The 26,037-nt window shown below is 36.1% G+C and overlaps 1 long non-coding RNA gene across 1 annotated transcript in view; it reads right to left on the bottom strand.

The window, feature by feature from the left end:
• LOC145684657 (uncharacterized) overlaps positions 1-1,449 on the bottom strand; it is a 213,580-nt gene extending 212,131 nt beyond the window's left edge. Inside the window, exon 1 of the long non-coding RNA XR_014131349.1 lies at positions 1,396-1,449. This is a non-coding gene — a long non-coding RNA (uncharacterized LOC145684657). The remainder of the gene's footprint in view (positions 1-1,395) is intronic.
• Positions 1,450-26,037: the final 24,588 nt, after the last annotated feature.

The raw sequence follows: 26,037 nt of genomic DNA, 5'->3' as shown, positions 1-26,037 counted from the left end.
ATTTTGTCTTAAAATGGGCCCCTCTCGAACGACAGGGAGCTTTCCTGGAGGAAAGTTGCCCCCTGCCCCTCCACAAGTTACGGCCCTGGAGAAAATAACTCTTTTGTTTAACTACCAACCGTAAAGTTACGGATATGGTAAGGCTCATACCTATGATAACGTCACCAATATTATTGATACAGGTCTTTTCCTTTTGTCAGTTAATACTCCATGGTCACGGACGTACGTCTACTGAAGTGACAAAGTTGACTTTTCATTTAACATAGGGTGTTTTAACACTGTGAAGTCTAAACGAACAGTGTAATTGAGAAAATTATACCATTTTAGATTGAAAACCAACAATTTTTAGCAATTTTCCATTCGTTCCATTTTTTGGCATCATTTCTCATAACGCAGTTGACCCATAGCTCCGAACGTTTGATACATCAGTATAAATAAGCGAAAAATTCTTGATCAAATAAAATGAAATTAAATTAAGGGGACGTCCCACGATTATGCCGGTTAGGCTAAAGGAGACGGTGATGATGAGAGATGAGTGAAATGAAGAAAGTGGGAAGAAACGGGAGAACCCCGAGAAAACCCACGAGCACGGTGTTTTGTCCACCATAAAATCCACACGGCGCGAGCTGGGATCGAACCAGAGACCCCAAGTACAGGAGGTGAACGCTCTACCACTTTTTTTTTTTTTTTAAGAAAATTTATTGTAACTCAAGAATCAATTACATTGAATTGGTTAGGCTTTTGGCACAAAGAAAGGAAGTTACTAGAACAATGAGTTGGCTATAAAATTTGCAAATAGCTTATTACGTACATCCTTTGCTAATTTGGAGTATTCTTTTTGTAAATACTGTACATAGAAGGCTCCCCCTGCTTCTAAGTTGGAATTAAAAATATATTTGACGGTCGTTCCTATATACCAATTGACACTATGTTGTTTACTAACGGGATAAAAACGATAATCAGGTCTTAAAACTATGCTAATATTTATATTGCGTTCCGAACTACGAGTAAGAATGGCTAAAAAGTGACGTAACTGAGACCAGATTTTTGTGGATTCCAGACATGTCGTGATTCTATGAATCAACGTATCTATATTGTTACATCTATTGCAAAGAGCATCAGGACTAAAACCATATTTGTTTCTCTTTTCTTTAGTATCAATAACATTATGGACAATCATAAACCAGATAGATTTGCTGGCAACACACAAGGTCAAGTCATTGATATTGGCCCAAATATTGGACCAATTACACAAGTACTCATCTAACACAATTTTAGGTGGGACATATAATCTAGTCATTTTAAAAACATACAGCTTTTTACTACTTAAAGTTTTAAAATCAAAAAGCTGCGACAGATATATATAATCACACAAAATAGTTTCCAAGTACTTACAGCTTTGAGAGAGGTCAGCCAGACACAAGGGTAGACTCCTCTCCGTTCGTGCTAATACGTAAGTGAGCAGTTGTTGTGTTACACTATTCGCTTCGTCTGTGAACAAGGTCATTGAGCGAGTAACATACAAACTTGCAGCTTTTTCTTGCACATTGAACAGACCGATGCCACCTTGTGAATGTAAACAACACATTACATCATATTTAACACGAAAGACCTGATGTTTCCATAGAAACCAACCACATAAACTTTGAATTTGTTTTCCTATGAGTTGAGGCATAGGTAATACATTTGCCAAATACCAGATTTTGCTTAAGAGATAAACATTTATAAATTTAGCTCTAGAATATAAACATAGATTTCTGGATTGATTTACATAACCTAAATGACGCAGTGTGTTTACAATATTCGTATAGTTATGATCAATAGTGTGCATTATGTTTGAATAAAAAGTAATTCCTAAAATTTTGATACTGTCTGCCTGAGGGACGGTATCTATATCATTAAAATCAATACTATTGTTTATGTTTAACATATGCGATTTACAAACATTTAATCTAGCCCCAGATGCTACCTCATATTCACGAACACATTCCATCATGAGAGAATGATCTAGTTTAGAAGAGACAAAAACTGTTACATCATCTGCATAACTAGCCACTTTTATAGCAGGGGTAATAATATTTAGACCAGTTAGGCGGTCATTCATAGCATATAACAGGGGAGCAAGGCTAATAGCAAAACTCAACATTGAAAGGGGATCACCTTGTCTTATTGAACGTTTGATGGGAATGTTGTTGGATAGGTGACCGTTAACATTTAACTTCGTATGAGCATCTTTATAAAAATATTTCATCCATGTAACAAATTGTTCATTAAAACCGAATTTTCTGAAAACAGACCATAAGTACGAGTGTTCAATATTATCAAAGGCGTTTTTAAAATCTAAATTTATCAGAGCCGCTTTAAGAGCGCAATCATTACAAATAGTAATACTATCTCTAATAGTTAATAAAAGGTGATAGATGGTTTTCTGTTTAACAGCCACATATTGCAAATTTTGTAATAACTTATCCATGTAGTCTTGTAGTCTGTTTTTAATACATCTACTAAAAATTTTGATATCTGTATTAAGAAGGGATATAGGTCTATAATGGCTAACATTAGATGGTTGAACAGTTTTAGGGATAAAGACCGTGACGGCTGGATTAGGGCGCTTGATAGTCTCTGAAGCAAAGAACCATTCATTTACAATCAATGTTAGTGTATCGCCCATTATATTCCAAAATTTAACATATAAACGGCCAGAGATAGAGTCGGGGCCAGGAGATTTTCCTTTTTTTGCAGCATTTACAGCTCTTTGTACTTCATTTTTAGTAAACGGAGCACATAAAATTTGATTGTCTTCATCATTTAGCACTGCAGGCACACTGTCAAGTAATTTATTTTCGCAGCCGGTAGCAGCAGCGACCCCAAATAACTGGTAGTAATAATCATACAGGGTGTTACGAATATTGTCCTGAGTAGTTTGAATGGAGCCTTGAGCATCTGTGAGTGACGTGATAAGTTTCCTCCGTCCACGTTTGGCTTCTGTTAACACATGTGTAAGAGAGCATTGTTCTTCTTCCGGAAACCCTGGAACTTTACTACGTAACCTAATCCCTTCCATTTTCTGTTTATGGAATTGTAATAATTTGGCTTTGTATTTACGTACAGAGATAAGGGCCGAGCGATTTGTCATCGCTTCAGTTTGTGCCTCTAATAGACATTTATAATAGAAATTATAAAGTTTTCGCTTATCAGCATAAATTTCAGAAGAATACCACCTACAAAAGCTTCGGATTTTGTCCTTACAGTATTGATTCCACCACTCAATATATGTTTTAAACCACTTCTTTTGTTTAAGCCAATAAGCCCACTTTTTAGAAAAGAGCTGACAAAATGACTCATCATTGAGCAGACTTTTATTCATGTGATAATATCCCCGTCCCCGAGCAATCTTGTGGTCATTAATTTTAATTTCCATTATTAAACAGAGATGATCAGTAAAACACGTGGGATATCGGTATACAGAAACAACCTGGGATTTGAAGTTATCATTTACATAAATCCTGTCTATCCTTGAGCTCGAAGTTTTTGTAATAAATGTGTCCCCCCTTAAATCTGGGTGTTTGAAGTCCCACACATCTACCAAAGACAAATTCTTTACCAATTCATTTAAGGTAGGACAATAATGGTAAGTTGGTTCTGTTGTGTGAGTTATACTTGAATTATGGTCTCCGCCAAAGATAACATTATTTGGGCCACTAAAAAACGGCGCTACCTCATTTGCATAAAAATTATTCCGTTCTTTTCTATTATGGCTTCCACTGGGCGCATAAACATTGATTAGAGTTATATCATTAACCTGACCTTTGATAATTCGACCATTAGGATGTAATTCTACATTTGTAAGCGGGAGGTCTTCTTTAACCAAAATTGCAGTACCAAGGCTATTATATGTACAATTATTATATACATTATATGATGGATGTACGTTTACAATCTTTGGACCAACTTCTTGGAGAAAAGCTACATCTATTTCAGATTTAAGTAGAAAGTCATTGAGAGCTTCAAGTTTGACTGGCGATTGTATTCCGTTGATATTTATAGTTGCTAGTTTTAAGATAGTACACATAAATATTGTTATAGGAAGTTGTCTAATGTTAGCAACACACTTCATAATACCACACCACTATTTGGCTGCAAGCACTGTGTTTCTGAATGTTTAGGTAGGAGTAGAAACTGTTGGTGACTCACCTGAAGAAGGAACTGCGGTATCAGGTAGATATTCCGTACTCACTAATTTAGCTACAGACGACCGGGTGATCCTAGGTGATACTTCTAAGGGTCCTTGATCCGTCTTCTTAGGTTGTTTTACTTGAGCTATAGCCGTTCCTGCTTTCTTCCGTTTCTTGTCTTGGGAGGCTTCCTGGGAATTCCGGGCATCAGATCCTTTTTTCCCACTAGGACAACTCACAGGGGGGAAAGGATGATCTTTTTCCTGGGACTGAACTGGACAAATGGGACTTACAGAGGAAACTTCCGATACACTATAGATGCACTCGAGCTTCTGATCACCATCAACAACACTAGTGGAGGAGGAATCACTGTCTATCAAAAGCGTCTTTCTATCTTGTTCAGTGACAACTTGATGTTCCCGTGGAAAATCTGACTCAGCCAGTGAAGAAGTACCATGTAAAGCTGGAGGGGCTGCAGATGAGGTCCTGTCCTGACTATCACTAATATCCTTGGGAGAGACGTTTTCCTTAATTGCTCCGGAACATGGTCGGCTAGGAACACTGTCTTTTGGCACTATCGGAGTAGTGTTTAGAGAACGGCCCTGTATCACAGGGGTAGTAAGCTCAGTCATTAACTTTGGAAAGTCAACATCTGACGTTAAAGTAGGCAAATTAGCAGGTTTAACCACATTAATTTCTTGGGTTGGCGAAACCCGAGAGCGTTCCTTATCACTTTCAGTATGTTCCAGGGTTGTTGTTGAAACAAAGGCCCGTTTTTGACGCTGAAAACATTGATCTTGTAAATGATCTCTAGATTGGCAGTAATAACAAGTACGGTCCTGACCGAAATAAGTTACTAGGAACTTCTGGTTACGAATATCCAGGAAGGACGGTATAGGTTTAAACAAATACATAGTCACGATCTTTCGTCCAGATCTAACTTTATAAATATGAGTATCGTCATAAATTTCGTCTTTTATACTTTTACATTCTCCATAGATAGACAAGGCACGCGTAACATCAGTATCACTATATTCCGTGGGAATAGCATGTATTCGCACATAGGTTAAAGGTCGATCAGCTAATTCTAAAGTCACGGAGTATGTTCCACTATCATCTTGAAATTTAACACTATCACCATGATCTCTTAATAATTTGTCACACAACAAGTCAGACAATAACTTAATATACACACATTTACGATAAATATCCAACTCAATACTCAGTATTTGTTCTTCCTTTAACTTAAACGTAGTTTGAATAAACTCATGGATTTTTATTGTGGACGGACGGTTAGGAATCGCACGAAATCCTAATTTTAATGTATTGACACGTTTGATAGACATTTTATAATTCTAAATAAACTCACTAGTCACCACTAAACTGAAATATATTGTAAGCAAGTCAGCGTAAATTCCAAGCAAACACAAAGTACGCTGGGCGCATTCAATGCCTCTCGCACGATACGACACTGGACGGACGACCAGCGAAAGACGTGTTACCTCTTGGGCAGCTAACACGCGAGACCACTGAGCCACCGCGCCCCCAAAATTGTTGATCAGTTTATGAACAATAGTCAACGTAAATTCTCCAACCTAACGTTAAAATATTCAAGAAAGTGATAGTCACTGGTATAAAAAAGATTAAAAGTTGAAAAAAATGACGAAGTGTGTGGAACCGCCAATGATGTACATTTTCTTCATGTGTATTTTTTCTTTTTCATTTAAAGAACAAGTATATAATATACATCATACTAAACAGTATTACTTGCAGCTCAAAACAAATACAACATTTTCAGCAAATGTACTCTCGGGAGGTACCGGTAGTCAACTTTTGCCCAACCCTATATAAACAATAGGGAAACAAAACTGGAGGAACAGAAAAATTACAAATTCTAAAGCAAACGTTATAAATGCAATTCGTTTTATATTAGCTTTTTAAAATATATATATTAGTTCCGATTCCTGTACGAATTTAACTTACATATTCGACAAAAGAAAAATTACATATGTAAAATAAAATAAAAAAGTACTTGAAAGTCTTTTCAGATTCGACAGTCGTTTACTCAACGTAATTTAAGTTCACATAAAGAGTTTTTTTTTTTAATATAAATTTCTTTGGGCAAGTACTGCCCCCATTCTATCTTTAATTTTCTACGAAAAATAAAATTCTTTTTTCTTCCTCTCTTTCATTATAAAAAATTATGAAAGGAAGGAAAAATTGGAATGTACGAGGAACCAATATTAAAAACGAGATTCATAAAAGATCACAGGCAAAAGTCCAAAAAAAAAAAAAAAAGAATCTGAATGTTATTGCCCCCTCCCTTTCTCTGGCATTGCAGCCTGTCAGATTTCAGAATCTCATAGTCAGAAATTCACGTAGACACCAGAAACGCTGCTTTCAGCCGCAAGTAATTACGCACATTACTTCTCATTTTCTACCGCTTTCTGACATCCCTGTGTCTGTGATGAAATTTTCCCGTCTCTCTTTTTACAATTTTCTCATTCGACGGACCAGCCGCAGGGTTTCCAGTTGTAACACAATTATTTGCGGTTATGTTATAAACGATTGTATGTTTTTTTTAATATGTAATGGTTTCAAAGTAATGTACTGCATGGACAGTTATATGAGTTTATATATAGTTATTATATATACTGGTATGCAAAAATTAAGGACGAAAGTAAGTTTCGCATACTGTGTCACTTGTAAGTGGCATAGATCGGTGAAACTTGATCTATAGATAGAAAGGAACGCTACAGTATGATGCAGGAAACAACAGGAAGAAACATATGACTAGAAGAACAAACATGGTATTTCTACGGAAACAATAACTTACACTCAAGTTACTGTCACTCATGACAATTCCTTTACATTACAGAAGGTGTGAAATGATCACTATAAGAATGTAATCACCGCGTACGACGATGCATGCTCTGCAATGCTGCAAGTGCTCTCATGCTGCGTACAAGATTGGTAATGAGTTGTATGGATTCCCCCACTAACGCTGTTGATAACTACTGGATGCTTCTTGGTGCATCTGGACACGCTTCAAGTCGTCTCACTATAGCATCCAACACGTGTGCTTCAAGGTGTCCCCTGTAGCATCCCGCACGTGCTCGATGGGGTTCAAGCCGAATAAACGATGAGATAGTCCATTCGCCAAATATAGTCTCGTTTCATGACCTCCATCATCTGCACTCTTCGATGAGGTCATGCACTATCATCCATAAAGATAAAATCAGAGCCAATTGCTTTTCTAAAAAGACGCATGTGGGAAAACAGTACAGTGTCACAATAACATTGACCGGACAATGCCCGCGTTCAAAATTATGGAAGTCGGTATGGCCATGTAACGTTATGCTTTCCCACACCAGAACATCTCAACCACCAAACGATCATGTTCGACAAAGTTTCTGGGCTCATTGCGTATTCTCATTTCTCGTCAGATAAGTATACGTCCAGAATCACTGCTTAGAATGAATCTGCTATCATCTGAAGAGAGAACAAGACCCCACACCACCTCTGTTCAGTCCTGATGTTCTTGATACCACTACAAACGGCCAATATGCAGATATCGACCGTTGGGCACGGAGGCTATCTCCAGGTACTCGGCGTGCCAATGTGAAGTATGAGACTGGACGCCTTGCAATTCTGTTAAATATGTTTCACCCGCTGTTTGACGTCAGACTTCTTTGTGTTACACAAGGTACCAATCGCTCGCTGCTGTAGTTGATCGTTGTCGCCCATCACCTCTCGTTCGCAGAATTGTCTGTGGTTCGGAACGCTCCCCGTGCACGTGAAACTCCGGACTACACTCCTGTCATACTTTGTTTTTCCAGTTTCTCGATGATTCTTCCCTTTGTGAAGACACCCAATGTTGTCTTTAATGTTGTTCTGAGTAACACTACCACAATGCATCTTAACAACTCTCTGACTGACACACGATGTCTTATCCCTTTTATTCAAAAGCAATATGTTGGAGGAGCAGACTTATTCGTGGTAGGGTGACACTGATGTCATGCCATGCACCATCTTGTTTGCGTGTACGTGTACGAGACCTTTGGCAACATGCTGCCGAGCTTCCATTCATTTCCACCGACTACACAATATTTTATGTTAGTTTATCTATCTCATTCTTAACTTATGCACACCAATGTGCATTTTTTTTACTTAACTTTAGTAGTGCATTCTTTTCTTAATCCCTATTTCTTTCGCTACTTTCAAATATACTTTCTTTTTGTTTTAAATTATGTTTTCTTATTCTTTGTATCAGAACTTCAGTTTATTTCGTCCAGTCTTCCGGAAGATTTTACTCCGTATTTTTGGTACCGAAACTTTTGGAATAAGTTATAAAGGAGCTTGGTTTTGGAAAACTCCTTTATATATTTTCTCTATCTTCCCGCGTATCTAGGAAACAAAATATCTCAAAAACGTCTTAAAAAAAAGGATCACCATCAATTTTTGACTAGGATGTACAGGGTCAAATGTTAGAAATCGAGTTCGTTGATGGAACTGATATTTAAACCGGAAGTGGAAGAAATCAACCATTTCCTGTTTTCATAGTGATCACTATAAACAGCAGCGCCATTTCAGATTTTGCTTGAGGGAGAAGATTTCCCACTGACGTAATATTTTCACGTTTTTTTTTTATCGTTATATTACTAGATTAGTATTGGTCAGGGGTAAAAGTGGATCTGAAATGGTAGGGGGACGGTAGGTAACGGCATGACGCCACGCCGTTCCCCCTGCCTATCTTTGCCCATTGTATTTTTTAGGAATGGGGAACGCCGTACCTATTTTATCGAGGTGGAGAGACGGCGTCCCTCCGCATTCCCCCACACTTTTACCATCTGGTATTGATGAAAATCGGATTTATAATAAGGAGAAGTTATTTACTGATTATAGAGTAAAAACGGTAATAGATAGTGAAGAGTGTTTTCCTGCAACCGATTAAGCATCCGAGAATGCATTTCATCTCCAGCCTTAACTTTCAACTAAAAGCACTATTTATTAAGCTTCAGGTTTTAATATTGATATCCTGGAAGTTTCACTTAAAAAGTTTCACTGACTTCTAACCCAAAATCAATTTACAAAAAGGATAATAAATTCTATTATAAATAACTTCCTTTTAAATCACTTTCATACCAATCCTAAGGATGCGAGAGTATTTCCTAAAGCTTTTTTCGCCTGACACTGAAAAATCGCGGCACTGGTAATAAACCGTTCATGCCATACAGTGCCATCTATGAATGAAATAATGTATAAATTTCTATTTCAACTGTCAAGCTGCATCGGTTCGCTGGAGGCAGTCATTTGAATCACTAACTGTATGTTTGAGCTCACATCTTGCATGAAAATGGTCCAGTCCATGGCTCCAGTGCTAAATCTGGGTTGTGGGGTAGGTGCTGAATGTCTTCGAAGGCGCAGTCTTTCACTACAACCTCGGCAATAACAACTGTGTGGGCTACAGCATTGTCACGCAGTATGCAAAGTCAAGTTTTTTTGTGACTGATTCAAATGGATGCCTCCAACGAACTGGCGCAGCTACTCAGTTGAAAGCGAAACTGCTACATTATTTCTTACATAGATGGCACTACATGCTATGAATGGATTAGATTTTTCAATGTCATTCCCAAAACTTTTGGAAATACCATCGTAAGAACAATGTTCTCGAAACTTTTAAAAGATCCAGCAAAATCTATTCGACGAGTGAGTTTCTCAATTCCGAGAAGTATCGTTTTTCATTGATTTTAGCATATTATTATAATAAGGGTCAGAGCCGAATTAACCCATCTGGAGGCACGGGACTAGAAAAATTATGTAGCACCTGCTGACTTCGCCTTCTTTTCGAAAACTGATTTATATTAATTTATTGAGATGGTAGATGTCACAACCGAAGATATTTTATTCATATTTTTGGTCATATTTTATCTTATGATGATTGTATCTTGTATGATTTTTTTTTAGACAGCCAGTTGAGGTTTTGATCACAGGGGAGGCTCCCATCCACCTAGAGGCCCGTGTCTACAGCTCAGGGGCGGATCCAGGGGAAAGATCGGGCCAATTGCCGCCTAGAAGAGGAAACTTTCTTATTTTATATATAAGTAAAACCCATCCCAGAGTTTGGACCTCTTAAAAGTAGCCCTAAGAAACAGTATTACAACCCACCGCCTCCCCAGAAGTCCGTCCTGGATCCGCCTCTGTTACAACTTTTTTAAGCCCCCTTAATCCAGCCCTGATAAGTGCAGACCATATTCATTTAACGTTAATCTAACCTCAAATTAATGTTTTAAACGTTTATTTCCCTTTAATTCCTATCCTATTAGTTAGTGGTTTTTCCTTGCAAAAATGACTAAGTTTAACCCCAGACTTTCATGGCCAGTAACTCAGGAACTAAAGAATTGCTCAAAACTATATTTTCAACATTTGTTAAGCACATCGAGATCCACCTTCATGCCAAGTCCGGTCAAAATCAGGTAAGTTCTGTAGTCCACGTACGCAGAAACGCCCACAGGATTTTTTTTTTCCAAGGAAGGGAAAGACGACAACAAGCGAAGTCGCGAATACACATGTATGGATGTATATAATGCTTCATGTAAAAACATTAATTATTTATATGCATTGCTTATCTTTCTTGACTACAGTTAATATATTTAACTGTAAGTAAGTAAGTAAATATAACATGGTCTGACATGTATTTCGAAGAACGCAATTGGTTTCTCGTGCCCCCGCTGTAGATGTCCATGTGGCGTACGATATACGATTACTGTCGTATGTCGTATACCTACCTTGTGGCTGATTTTTAAGGAAAATTGACTGAGGGACGTAAAACATTAATACTACAGAAGAATGTCAATAATATTAACCAAATCAAATATATTAAAAACAAACTCACACTGCTTAGCTGGCTTCATGGCTATATCACTATTTGTTACTAGTAAAAAACTTATTAAGAAATGCTCTCAAACTTCGCATAAATCAACTTACCATATGTTATTGGAATATACAATATGAGAAATTGAAGTCTCACTGTTTGTTTCTTACTTATTTATTGTATTACATTTCTAACCATTAGGAACACGCCAGTGGGACTAATAAGATCGTCGTGGTAATTGGTACAGACTTAAGTACATATTCTACACGATAACTCTTCAATACTATTTTATACAATATAGAGCTACAGCAATTATCTCGACCCAATTCGTTAATGGAGTTAATCTGTTTACGAGTAAACAGTAACTTTAAAGCTGACTATCCTATACATTCATTCATAAATGTACAGTCGGCGACAAAAGTTCTTTCCTTTTGATAAAATTTATTTTGCGACTGACGCGGTGGTATGACTGGAACGTACAGAAACTTACATTCTTTTTAATTTTCTGAAAACTGCACTCATGTCCCATTCTAAAGTTATTTACGAAACTAATTTCTACAAACGAAAAGAACTTTTGTGACTGATTGTACACTTCGCGTAACGCTAATAGGCAAATCCTCAAAACACTTAAGAGATACGGGTTGCATAAACATCTAAGAAAAACAATTTAGAAACTCTTAATCTTTGTTATAAATGCAGGCTCATTCCTTCAGAAATGTATTTTCCGCGAAATCCTCTTTACTACCTTTAGCAGAGTTTATACAATAATTAGGTTTTATTTCATAACCTTTTCAAATTTTAAATTTCATTAACTTCATTGACGTAAAACAGATTTTTACTGTATACTTATTACTTTTATTATTAAAGGGACCTTCTGGGGATTTCATTTTTCGCTTTCGTTATAACATGGCTACCGAAATAATCAAACTTTTAATATTTACTTAAGTTCAAAGCAAACTTTTGCTGATCAAATAGCATATAGTTTTCTTTCTTCTTTCTCATCTGATACGAACATTTCTCATTTGATCAAACATAATATATTAATAATTCTTTCCTTCTCCTTTATCTGTATTTTAAACTCTTAGGCATTTCCTCTAGCATTTGATTTTGTCTATCTCTTTCAAATTAGTTTTCTCTTTCTTGTCGCAAGATGAGAATGCTGGTAGTAATTTTTACCGCTCTATTTAGTTTTCCTCCAGATTTCTTATCGAATTCAGTGACACTTTTCAATGATAGAATGATACTCTTTAATATCGTACATTTGATTGGCTATTTAAAAGAATTTTCCTTTTCGGCTTAAGCAACAAGAAATGGGAGTATGCGATTCTGGTACTTAATTTTACTTTTACTCTTGGAGTGGCGCATGTCTTCTTTCACAAATTAGCATAATCATTCTGTTAATCGTTGCTTAAAATTGTTAGAATCCAATACTGTGGTTCCGGCAAAATATCGCGTTCAATGCATAAGGGATTTAAGTCCTTTTTTTTTTTTTTTTTTTTTTTTGGTCATTTTGGAAGTATTTCATCTTTAAGATCTGTCTGAAGCTCTTTTCGGCTAACAGATTACCGGGTTATTACAAATTATTGACCCGATTTTATAAATTCAATGTAGCTTTACTATTAGACATATTGTAACAAAACTTTACTGGCGTATTAAGAAACTCAAGACGTTTTCTTGTGTTGCAGGTTCGCTTCTGATTTCCGCCATGAGAGTGCAGGAGTGAGCATTTACTCAAGATGGTGACTCAGTTTATTCACATCAGTTTATCCTAACAGTACAATGACACTTCCGAATGAAGTTCAACAAAGATCCATCAATTGCCAAGTAAATTGGCACACACAAAAATTGCATGGAGTTAGACCCGGAGAGTGTGGAGGCTATGACAGAAATTGTTGGTCATCATCTCCCCCACGATCGTTTCTTCAGTCAGTGTTGGTCGACCACTTGATTTCCTCTTACAGAGGCATCCTGAAGCTGTGAACTATGCATACCATCACCGAATGGGCTTGGCAGTTAATGGACCTTCGTTGAAGTTCGTTCGGAGGTGTTGTAGCACTCTTAGGACATACTAATGTGAATGAAATTCGAGCATAACATGAACTTTCTTCTCTGCATCTATCGCCATCTTAAAGATATGCTTACTGCTGCGTTCTCGTGGAAAAAAAATCAGAAGCGAACCTGCAACATAAAAAACATTTTGAGTTTTTCAATATGTCTGCAAAGCTTTGTAACAATATGTTCAATAATAGAACTACAGTGAATTTATGAAATCTGGCCAATAATTTGTAATAATCTTGTAAATAACTCTTAAAATGTAAAAAAAAAAAAAAAAAATGTAAACTTTTTCATGTATTTAAGCGTTTCGTACAAACTTGTCTCTTTCTTTGACAACTTGAGTATTGATTCTCTTGCCTTTGAATGCCCGATACACGAGCAAAAAGTATTAATTATTGGCTTGCCATCGCTTGTACGTTGCCACATTATCACATAGTTGAGCAAAAATTACTTTGGATATAATTTCAATGCTAAGAAAGAGACAAAGTACTTTTTTTTCTAAATAGTGGATTGGATATCATTATCTTGTCAAGGGCAAAAGAGTCCGCCAAATTGGTCTGGTTATATTGTGTATACATAACAGTACATAATTGTTTTGAATATTGTGAACCAAACGAAGCCCAAATTAACAGTTACTTGGTGATAGTGCATAATTACGGGATATACGAATATTAATCTTCTGTGCAATGGAATTGCAATTGTCGCATCCATGTTATTAACTTCGTCATGGAAGCTCGATGCTTGAGCTAAGGTTGCTATTAGTGAATTGTTGCTTCAATAATTAGGACGCGTACCGTAAAATGGAGGAACATTGACAAGTTTTTTTTAGGTTTATTCAGGACTTTTCAGAAACTATTGAAGATTCATTTAAAAAAAGTCAACATGGCATTTGAACCTTCCTATTTCTAATATCTGTAACTTCTTTTTCAAAATTCGAATTTGTACCTGTATAAATTTTTTGGTGCCAATTTTATTTCGTATATGGGTAACTTTGGCAAGTCATTTATAAGGCTTGATTTTTAGAAAATTTTTACGCAAGGGAGGCTACATTGACACCTAAAAGCATTTTTAAAAATATTTTACGATATTTTTAGTTTATGGAAACTACTAATTAATTGTACAATTTATATATATAGGAAAACATATACCCCTAGATTACAAAAATTAAGCGAAGAAAATTACAAAAATGGACGGAACACAGCCACATCTAGAGGCTGTGTAATATGAGTAGAATTCGGAGGTAACTTTGTGAAGCATATTTGATTTTCTTTGAAGGCCTTTATTATAGCAGGTGAAAACATGTGATACCAAAGTTGTCTCTACTACTACTCCAACCACTACCACTATCCACTACCCATTTCTTTCCGTCCGTCTTCTGGGCGTGCGGTAAAAGGATCGTGAATAATTAGCACTCAAATGTTTTGGACTCAAATCAACCAGTTTTCGTACAATCGTAAACAATTCCTCAGGGCCACCCTCTGTCCTGGCCTTATAGAGATTTTTGGCTTTGTACACTACAAATGGTGCTAGCAGTTCTCCGCCTGCAGTGATGCTCATCATAAGAGATAAATTCATTTTAGAATAATCCTGCACTCTTTCTACTCTTTTCATACCCTGCGATATCAACAAGTTTTTCGAACCAGAGTCGCCCCGTAAGTTTATTTCATCAAAATTGTACACGAGGGAAGGCTCTGCTGAATGTAGCGCATTCTTTGTCCTGGTGAAATAATCTGCCACAGATGTACATGTACTGTAACGGATGCTCGAAATTTCTTAGTATTACTTGCTGTTCTCAACACAGTATCGTTCCTTTTGAGAAATGAATATATGAAATCGTCTCCGGGTAGGTTTTTTTTTAAAAAAAAAAAAAATAGGGTATGTTTACCTTTTACTTGTCCAAATACTTTTCTAACATTACCTTATTACCATGATTACCATTATTTAAAAAAAAGAGCTAAAAAGAGAGAGAAAATTTTGAATACCACTCATTCTAGCTTTGGAACTTCTTGTATAAAATAACAGACAAATTCTGACCAAAGCATATATTAACTAATAAATAATAGAAAATTTTGCTGTGGAACAATGTTGCCAAATTTACTCCACTCTATGCCAATGTTACCACTGGGTGCTAATGTTCCCACATTTTACGATATCCATTCCACAAGAACTTCAATCAATTTAGATGTCCAGATTACCTCCCGAAAAGTGAATTTAGTCACTGGATTTATGCCAATTCCTTGCTTGGATTGTCATACTTTTGGAGGCTACATCAAATGTGGTTTATTTTGTCGAGGTATCTCATCTGCCTACCAAATATATTTAAAGTGGGAAAGGCTTGTTTCCACAATGGACTTTCATCTTCCTCCAAGAACGACCAAACAAAAATGTTCTACTTACTTTCTATATATTTATGTATTTCTGTGTATTTCTTGTATAGTCATTTGTAATTTTAATCATGTGTTTACTAGCTGTTAATACGTCAGATTGAATTACCTCGAGATTCTCCTCTCGAGCCAGGAGATATCATAGCATATATTCAACCAAAAATACGATCCAATTTGATTTTAAAACGTCCCTTCGTTTGAGCATTCATATATCATTTTTTTCTTTGCACCGTGTTTAGTTTCTGCTTCCGTTTGTCACCGTTATGCATGCATCGCATAATGTTGGTTCACTGCACCCTTTTCTACTCTCCAAATTTATCACCGATATAATTACTTAGTTCTAATTTGCATTTAAAAAGGGGGAAACTAAACCAAAAGTTAACTTTAATAACGTCAGTGAACAATATTTTTCATATTTCATTCGTGCTTGCTACCAGTCGACAAGTTACAAGACTAATTACATGTTTGACAGTTGTATTTGTTTTAAACTAATTTCTAAGCTCCTCAAATTTTTATTGTAATATAGGTGTATATGTATTTTCATTTGCTCATTATGTATTTAAAATGTGTGTCGTTTATGTGCTTCTTTTTATTTGCATGTGTTGCACCAGTGGGTCGCGTTGATGCACATGTATGTTTTAATCAGTGAAGTTTAATTGATTATTTATGAGTTTAGCGTCCCTTTCGGCAACGAGGCTACATGCGACGTTACAGCTTAACATGGAATCCGAACCACATGAGCTCCCGTCGGAAATCGGAACCGGCTCTCCCACGCCAATGATCAAGTTAGTAAGACGTATGTAGCATTAGTTAGTACAGCACGTTATAAAGTCGTGAACCTGCTACGTATAAGTGTTTTGAAATTTTGTGTAATATATGTTTAAGTGTGCATACGGAAAAGAACAATTATCTGGAACTAATGGAAACGATTAGCTTGTTTTGTGTCCAACTATTCTGTGAAATTTGTAGTGAAAACGTAAACAAATGTTCCTTGTCAAACGGCATTTTTCATATGGGTCAGATTTATTGGTCAAAAATAGTAACGTTTAAATAATTTATATGTAACTGCCTTGCAATTAATACTGTCCATGTTACTTTTAATCTAATTATTTTTAGTCCCCCTTTCTCTTTCGTACACTATTTGTAAGTTTTCCAAAAATGAAATTATTATTCGAATTGCTATATATTTTTTTTTGCTGTAAGCTACACATATCAGAGAAAATTTTGTTTGAAATCAAACAGAAGTGCAAATATTCAGATTTTTTTATTGTATAGCTTGAAAATACAAGGCGAGCCAAAATTTTCTATTAGCTGATTTTGTTTTATCTTATTCAATGTATTTTTTCCTTTCCAATTTATAATTCAAAACTACAACCAATATTACAGTTAATTTGTTAGCTTATGCTCAAAATTGAAAGCTCCAAATTACTTATAAATAATTTCCATTGTGCATGATGCATTTTATTAAATAGTGAAATATAGAAATATACGTACAACCAAAATATGAGCAATGTTGTTGATATATGGTGGTGTGTTTGTTTGTGGGTTGAATTACCAATCCAAAGACCTGAGTTTGTATTTCGTAATAGGTATTTGTTTCAAAGTTTATAGATTCGTTCCTTCTAACTTTCTCCGTTGCGATTTGTTTCAAGTTTATTGTCATGTACTTACTGGTTACTTTGTCCTTTTCTTCGTAACTTGTCTTTGTTTTTTCGATTATGTATGTGATGTTGTGTAAGCCAGTTAACGTATAGTGGAATAGCACTTTCCAAAATTAGCAATGATTTCATTATTTCAGTTTAATTTACACTATGGTTGAGTTTTTTTTGTAACAAATGTAGTTTGCTTGATTTTACCATTCGGTACCAATTAATGGTCTGAGTTATTTTTAAAGTATATTTCAAACTTACTAGTTCAAACTTACTGAAACTAGTGCTGTCAGTTACTTGTTGGTTTTACTGGCAAACACTGATAAACTTCACGGTTACGGTTATTGGTTTAGAACCGGGTTCCGATATCCATTCCGTAATATTTATCAATTCAACTCTCATCATTTATTCATTTACCAATACATTTCATCACACATTTTAAATTATATTTTTCTTCAGAAGTTGGTAATTATAATATCTAGATCCGAAACAGGGTTCGATTCCATTGGAACCTGAAGTTGACTGAACTTTATCAGTCCTTTTTACCTACAATATACTTTTGTTAAATTTGCAACTTTGCACAATCAACGGACAAAAGAGACGATTATTATAGAATAAGGAGTTCCACAAGATTCTGCATTCTACAAGGTTCCACAAGATAGCCACACTACTATATATTTTTTTACGCGTTATTCATCAATGATTGGATGAATATATTGGAAACCCATAACAAACAAATAAAATCAACGTAAAATTTACAGGATACTATAAAATAAGTTCTAGTATAAACAATTTTCTCTTAAAATACTCAGACTAATTCTTGAGGTGGGAATATTTGCTCTCGAAACTTTCGAAGTTTCATATAAATGACTATCTTTTCACTGGCATAACATATAGTTGTTTTCCAAACTTATGTGGAATTTAGAATATTATTTTCATTATAGTCTACGCATATATGTATATGTTGATTGCTACACGTGGTGGACATTATACATATTCATATTAGCTCAAACAGAAGCTAATTTTAGGTGGAAACGACATTAATATTTTAATTTGTTCCATGCCACAAAAACTATGGTTTAATTTTATTTCATATTTAAACAAAAGTTTTAATTATGAAGGGAGGTAAAAAGCTTTGAGAAACCGAGAGAGAGAGAGAGAAGCTCTCTCTCACTCAGTCATTCCTTAGTTGCCTTTAAGCCGTTTATTATTCCGACAGCTGGATGTTTGGAAACTCCCGGAAGATTATTATTTTCATTTGTTCTCATCGTAATAGCCCTCCGGCGAGTAATTCCAACGGGGAAAAGAACAATTAGTTCTTTCATTGAGAGAACACAGAGATAATTCCCAAAACTAATTGTTTTCTGGGATGTACATCAAGGGCTAAATGTTATCAAATAAAAGTTTCTTTCCTCTCTTTTTCTGCCTTCTTCGTTAATTTACATTTGCTTTATGGACTACCTCTTAATGCTAGACTTTGAAGAAAGATATATATTTTTTTTTAATCTAGAAAAAAGGAGCAATTGAGAACCAAGTTTCTTGTTCCTTAGTTTTCGACTCAAAATTAATTTGCTGTCTTCTGAGAAGAAGGATGTCTAGACATTTAAGAATATATATATATATATATATATATATATATATATATATATATATATATATATATATATATATATTGTAATGTTTTTGGTAGAGTCAATAATGGTCCGAGATTTATCCCTTCAGCAATTTTATTATAAAATTTGATAAATACAAAACGTCTTTGATTACAAAGAGAATAATGCTGTTTCCTCGTTAATGTCCAAGTAGAGGAGTATAGGAGTATAATACACCAATATCACTATGAAAAACTTGTTGTGAAATATACACATAATGGTAATAACAATGTAGTTCTTTCCCAACTAAGCAGGATCAAAAACAGTTTATCATTTCCCTCAAAGTGGGTAGAAGTGTCATCACTGTGATGAATAAATATATCAGTTTATTAAGGATTGCTCACATCCGGTATGAATAGTCTATATCAGTGAAGTCTCTTCCGTAGTATTAGTAGACGCCAGTGAATTGTGTGTTCCTAATGGTGAAGGTATGTTTAGCCAATTGGTTAAGTTTTGTTTTGTAACGGGACTTATGAAGATTAAGGCACATTTTAATTATTATTAGAACGAATGAAAAGAGAATAATCAGTTTTGGAATTTAATAGCTTCTTTTCTTAAAAAAACATAGAGAATGTGAATTTCTGGTCACTCTGTATAATGTTATCAAGAGCCTGATTTATGAACATCCTGTATAAGGAGAAGAAGTGACGTAATAAGCATTCATGTACGTTTGTATTAAAGAAAAGATGTTGAAGACAAGAAAGTATTGTATTTCGACCTTGCAAGGATTAATGACTTTTGAAACTAAAAAAAGAAAGAGAAAAATGTTGATCTTGCATTTTGCGAAGAGAACGGAAATACAAATTGTAACGAAGTTAAGTAACAAAATGAGATATAGTTTATAGTTGAAATAAAGAAGTGCGAATTTATGTCAGTGCATCTTTGTGTGTGTGTGTGTGTGTGTGTGTGTGTGTGTGTGTTAGTTCCTCTTCTTTTCCTGGTAAGTATTAGAAATTTTGTTAAATTCTTCTTCTTGGATTTGTGCCTTTTTCTTCTTAATCTTGTGTTCCCTCAGTTTGGTTTTCGTAAAATGGTTTTAAACGATCCACCGCAATTTCTTGAATTCTGTCCTTGAATTTAGACGGTAATTCTACTCTATACAAATTTGAATTAATCTTCTCCAGGATGCGTGCCGGGCCGTCATAGTGAACTGTGAAATGTTCGGGTAAGCCTATTTTCCTTGTGGGATAATATACCAATACAAGGTCCCCTGGATTATAAGTTGTCTGTCTATGGCGCTTATCGTAAAACTTCTTTTGTTTATTATATGCCTGTTCCAGGTTGTCTCGTACTTTCTTCCTGATGGCCGCTAGTTTATCTCTGTCAATTTGTATATGTTGTCTTGATTCTAGCGTACATTCTGGCGGGGTCGTGGGTTCATAACCAAACAACAAGAAACTTGCAGAATATTTGGTCCCTCCTTGTACGTACGTATTGATACCAAAAATAACGTGCGGTAACCATCTTTCCCAATCCGTATGGTGTTCTTGCACAAAAAATTTTAGACAATTCTGTATGATTTTATTAGTTTGCTCTACTAATCCTATGGAAGCATGATTATATGCGGGTGAGTACTTATATACGAAATCGTACTTCTGCGCCAAATTCTGTAAACGAGTTGCTCCATGTACTGGGTGTCGGTCCCAATATAATGTTGTAAAAGCTCCAAATTTGAGAATAATAATATGTTCCAGAAATTTCTCTATGTTTTCCGCGTTTATGGCGTCTACTGTCTTTGCAATGACATATCGTGTGGCTAGTTCCGTAGCTACTAGTATGTACTTATTTCTTCCTTCTCTGCTTGGTAGGGGCCCTAACTCGTCATATATCCATGTTGTTGCTATCTCTCCCACCGGGTGATGTAAGAGTTCGGCTTGTTTCTTTTGTGCTAGTTTCTTCAGATGTTGACATTCAGTACACATGCGTATCTTATTAGCAAGATAGTTTTTCAGATATGGCATATAAAATTTCTTGATAGCGGTCTTGTATGATTTTGAAAATCCAAAATGTGGATTGGTCGCCTGGCGGTGGAAGGTTGTGAACCACAAATTAGCTAGGGACTTCGGTATGCATAAAAGATGTAGTAATCCATAATCGGGGTGGTTTTGTTTTCGATATAAGATGCCGTTTTTAAGACAAAAAAATCTTGCTGATCTGACTGTGGAGATCTTTTCCGGTTCCCTTCCTTCTAAAACGGAAATGATGTCTTGGTAATTTTCTTCCTGGCGCTGCTCTCTTGCGATATTCGGTAAAGGCTCGTTATTTCCTGCTTCTACAGCATTAACTTGAAGGCTATTTGATTTAAAAGCATAATAGTCCTCTCCTTTTTCTTCGTTATTTTCTTCTGTTTCACCTTCGTTCTGAATATCTTGGGCCTGTTCTAGCCTACTGATTATGTCTGCTGGGTGTTTGGATCCAGGCAAATATTGTATGTCAAAATCATAATCAGCTAGAAATAACTTATATCTTGTGTACTTCCCAACTTTGTCCGGCTGGGTATTCATTGTCGCGATACACTTTGCGTCGACGTACAGGTTAAATTTTCTATTAAGTAGAAAGTAGCGAAATTTGCGCAATGTGTATATAAGAGCGTACAACTCTTTTTGCCAAATGCTTGCTTTCTCTTCACTTTTCGTTAGCCTCCGGGAACAATAAGCAACCACCTTCTCAGTGTTAGTTTTTGGGTCATAGCAGGCGAGTAGTCCTCCTGCCTGAGTTTGACTGCAATCGCTATAAACGCGAATTTCTAGCGAATCGTCAAAGTGAGCAAGTGATGGAGCGTTTAGTATATCTTCTTTCAATTATTCAAAGAGAACATCGTGATTCTCTGTCCATTTAAATTTAGATTTGGATGTTACTAATTGTTGGAAAGGCTCAATTTTTAACGTAAAGTCTTTAATGTGGGCCCTAAGATATGAGCATAGGCCGATAAAGCTTTTGAGAATCCGCTTTGTAGTCTGTCTCTTAAAATTTCGTATCTTTTTTAGCTATTTTTGGAGATATTTTAATGGATTCCCCACTAACAAGGTGTCCTAATATATTAAGTTCCTGATAGCCAATGTGGGTCTTCTTGGGTGATGCTCGAAAATCGTGTTTCCTAAGCTTCTGGAATAATAATTCTAGATCCTGCAAGTGCTGTGGAAAATTATACGAACTAGTAACAAGATCGTCAGCAAAATTTGTAATTCTATCTGGTAGTCCCTCCAAAATCATTCTCGTGGCGACACTTAAACTTTGGGAACTTGTTTTGGCCCCCATTGTGCATCTCAAAAATTCGTATGATTTTCTATTATGATTGAGCTCGAAGGTCATATATTTACGGCTCTTAGGATGCAACAAGATTTGGAAGTAGGAATTGGAAAGATCGGCAATGCTTATGAAAGTTTCCCCCTTTATAGAGTTTAGAACGTCCTCTGTTGCTTGAAATGGTACCGACAGATACTTGGTATAAGTGTTGCATTTCTGCAGGTTGAGAACTATTCGAAATTCCTTCGTATTAGGCTTCTTGAGCACAAGAAGTGGAGAAGAGAATTCATTATTGTCAGTTGGCCTGATTATGTTTGCCTTAATAAGGTCTTGAATTTGCTTATCTACTTGACTTCTAATATGTAATGGAATAGGTGGGGAGCGGTCGTGGAATACGGCAGACTTAGAAATTCTGATTTTATGAACGTATCCCCTAAAATATCCGATATCATCAGGTGCATATGTAAAAACGTCTCTATATTTAAATAACAAGTCATAAACTGCTTGCTTCTGTTTTCTGTCCAATTCGGGATTGACGTCAAAAAGTTCTTTATTGAAAAGTGTTTTTGTGTACTTTAAACGTTCTTCCGTTTCTTCTTTTGTTTTAAATTGATATGCTTTTTCAAAAAAATCTGGTTCTTCTAGGGCGTTAAAAGAGATTTCGTGCCCTTCCTCAAGAGCCGCCACTGGCGTGTTTCTCTTTATAGTTACGCTTTTGCCATTTGGATTTGAAATTAACATGACCATTTTGCTTGTTTCTATCTTTTGATCAAGGGCATTTAAATTATATTTCTCGCGTAATCCAGGAAGCAATGATACTTATAGGAATTCTCTGTCAGCTATTTTTTTCTTTCCTGCTACTTGTACATATGTATGCGATCTTGGAGGCAAAGTTATTTGCTTAGTCAGGTATAAACAATTGTGATCCGTCTGCGATATTATCTGAGTTGTTAAAGCTGACAATGTATTTTCTGTACTTTGAACTGGTAACTGCGGTTTCCTCGGTCGTTTAAAAAACGAGATTGTGTTCTTGTTTAAATCTATGGTGGAATGCGAACGTTGGAGAAAATCGATTCCTATGATTATTGGCATTGTTTTGTCAATTATCCTAAAGTAATGAGTGAATGTTGTCTGACCTATTTTAAATTTTATTAATGCTATTTGGTTCAAATAAATGTTGTTGCCTGAAATTCCTTTTATTATTGTCTGAAATGGAATTATATTTGTCCCAGGGGGAACGATTTAGGTGGGCCATAGGGAAACAGTACTTCCTGTATCAATTATCGCATTTTGAAGGCCTAATTTAGTTTTAATTGTTAAATGCGACCTGTTATTTTCGTCCTCTAATGCAATATTTTCCCGTCTTTCTGCCAATTGTTCTGATTGTTCGTTTATTACAGGAATTTCGTAATTTGTGTCGGTTTCTTTTGGGTCTCCTCGTTCCGTGTAACTATCGGCCCCCTTGTCAAGGGGCTGCCTTATGCGTTTTTTTGACGCTTGTAGCAATTAGATGCCCCATGCCCCCGCTTCCGGCATATTGCGCACACCAAAATTTGATCTTCCGTTGGAGCAGCGTGTCGATTATTCCGGGTTTGTCCCTGTTTTCTCTTCCCATTATTATTGTTTCTCCTTCCGTTTCCCTGGTTCCAATTCCTCGGATGGCTTTTATAATTCGTCTGGGCTATCACCAGCGACAATTCTGCCATTTTATTGGCCAAGGTAGAGAGGTGATTTTGTGGAGGATTTTGCTCTTGGTGGGGAACGGTCTTAGGTTCCTGGCTTGAGGTTTGAATTTCTTGAGGGTTGGGTTGAGGAATTGCCATGGAAATATTATTTTGTTGTTGATACCCTGGTATATAGCTGTTCATTGGTTGTGTAACAGGTTGCATCTGCACAGGATAGGTATGATGGTATAACTGTTGTCCAGGATATATTGATTTTGGTTCGGTTGATAGGCCATAGGATGTATTATGCAGGTTAGGTATATTATTCTGGCCGTATAACATATGTAATTTTTGTGATAGCTCTGCGTGTTCTCTTTTCCTTAAAAGGTCATTAGCTGCTTCCAGTATGTTTAATTTATTCTGTAGCGCTTCTACCGTTGCAAACCTTTCTAATGCTATCTTATTAAGGAAATCCCTCTGCAAACCCAAAGATAAATGGTGGATCTTTTGTTCTTCAGTCGCTTCCGGTAATAACTGCCTTATTGCTCGGAGTTTACGTAAAAAGTACGAATCTATTGGCTCGTCCATTCCTTGTTGTACCTCGAATAATTCCTGCTCTGCTTTATACGATGGGACCTTTGGTCTACATAAAGCTACTAACTTAGATTTTAGATTGTCATATGTCATTGTGTCAAATTGATTTTGATTTTTAAGCTGTAATACGAGATCTAGTGCCGTGTCTTGTAAATATATTGGTAGAATCTCCTTCTTCTTAGCCGATGACCATGCTTGCATTGCTGCCATATGGTCGAATATCATAAAAAACCTGTCCGGATCCTCGTGCATGTGTCCCGCATACTTCGTTAAGTGTGGCATATTAAAGGATAAATTGGATGCACCCTCTGTCATATTTGTGTTATTCTCTCTTGATCTATATGTCTGTTTACCCGATCTAGTTTCCGGCATAGATCGCACTTAAGGAAAGGAAGAGAGAAAAATTGATAATTAAATTTAGAATTTTGATAGTTAAACTTAAATAAAATAGATTTTGATACTGACCTTGTGCCTGTTAAAAAAGTTAATAAAAAGAGCGTCCCGTACATAACTCCGGTGCCTATCACCATGTAATGTTTTTGGTAGAGTCAATAATGGTCCGAGATTTATCCCTTCACCAATTTTATTATAAAATTTGATAAATACAAAACGTCTTTGATTACAAAGAGAATAATGCTGTTTCCTCGTTAATGTCCAAGTAGAGGAGTATAGGTGTTTTGCACGGTGCCCCTTCTCTCAAAGCAGTCTCCAAGGCACCTGCCGGTTCGGTGAGTTTGGAAGGATAGCCCCCTCAGCTCAAGGCAGCTTCGCAAGGCTTTGTTGTTGAGAGGATCCCTAGTCCAGTGCGACCTCAGGGCGGTGTAGGTGATTTGATCAGTTGGACGACTGATCTGGGTCCCTCGGTGTTCCTCCTTTTATTTGTCCTCCTCGGGTCCTTTCGTGAGGTCCGTCTGCTTTCGGCGTTCCTCGGTGTCCTTCCGCGTTGGCTTGCTGTCTGCTATGTTGTTTGTAAATAATAACACGTGTTGAGTTGACACGTGCGTCTGTTGTGATGTGGGGATCCTTGCAATATATATATATATATATATATATATATATATATATATATATATATATATATATATATATATATATATATATATATATATTTACAGTGTATACAGGTTATATATATTTACACTGTTTCGACCGAGTGTTCCCACCAGGAATCGAACTCGGGACCGTTCTTATACAACATAGAGATTATGGAAACGGAATCTACTATTAACTTGAGGTTCTTGTCACGACGGAGGCTTGAATCTCGTGCAGTTAGCGGATGCACAGAGCATCATGCATGATCCATTCTTACAATATAAGGCGTTTCACACCACATTAACTCGCACCAAAAGAACCTGGGTTACAGGACCACGTCGTTGGCTCCGAGAAAATGACAATACAGTTGTGCAGATTTTACATTTAACGACAACGTGACCCTCTTTAAAGTCTTTGTTTTGAGTAAGGAGATATATATTAATATATATTTATGATATGTCAAGATACTTTGATAGTTCTTTGATTAAGTCTAAGACCTCGTTTTTATACTTCTTTCTCCGCAATAAACGCAACTATTTTACATTTCTGTTCTAAACTCAGGCTTTCTGCATCTCGCTTTCATCATCAGATTTAATCATGGTGGAATTACTTCATTTACACGCACTCGTGAAACCCGAATCCATTTCTCATTTCTCGTGTGTGTATGTGTGTGACGCTACTCTAATATCATGGTTGAATGAGATTCGTATAG

Source organism: Thermobia domestica, chromosome 5 (assembly GCF_964235325.1).
Source record: "Thermobia domestica chromosome 5, izTheDome1.hap1.1, whole genome shotgun sequence".
NCBI classification, from domain to species: domain Eukaryota; kingdom Metazoa; phylum Arthropoda; class Insecta; order Zygentoma; family Lepismatidae; genus Thermobia; species Thermobia domestica.
The sequence above is the reverse complement of the archived record's forward strand: the minus strand, read 5'-3'. Positions and strand labels throughout refer to the sequence as shown.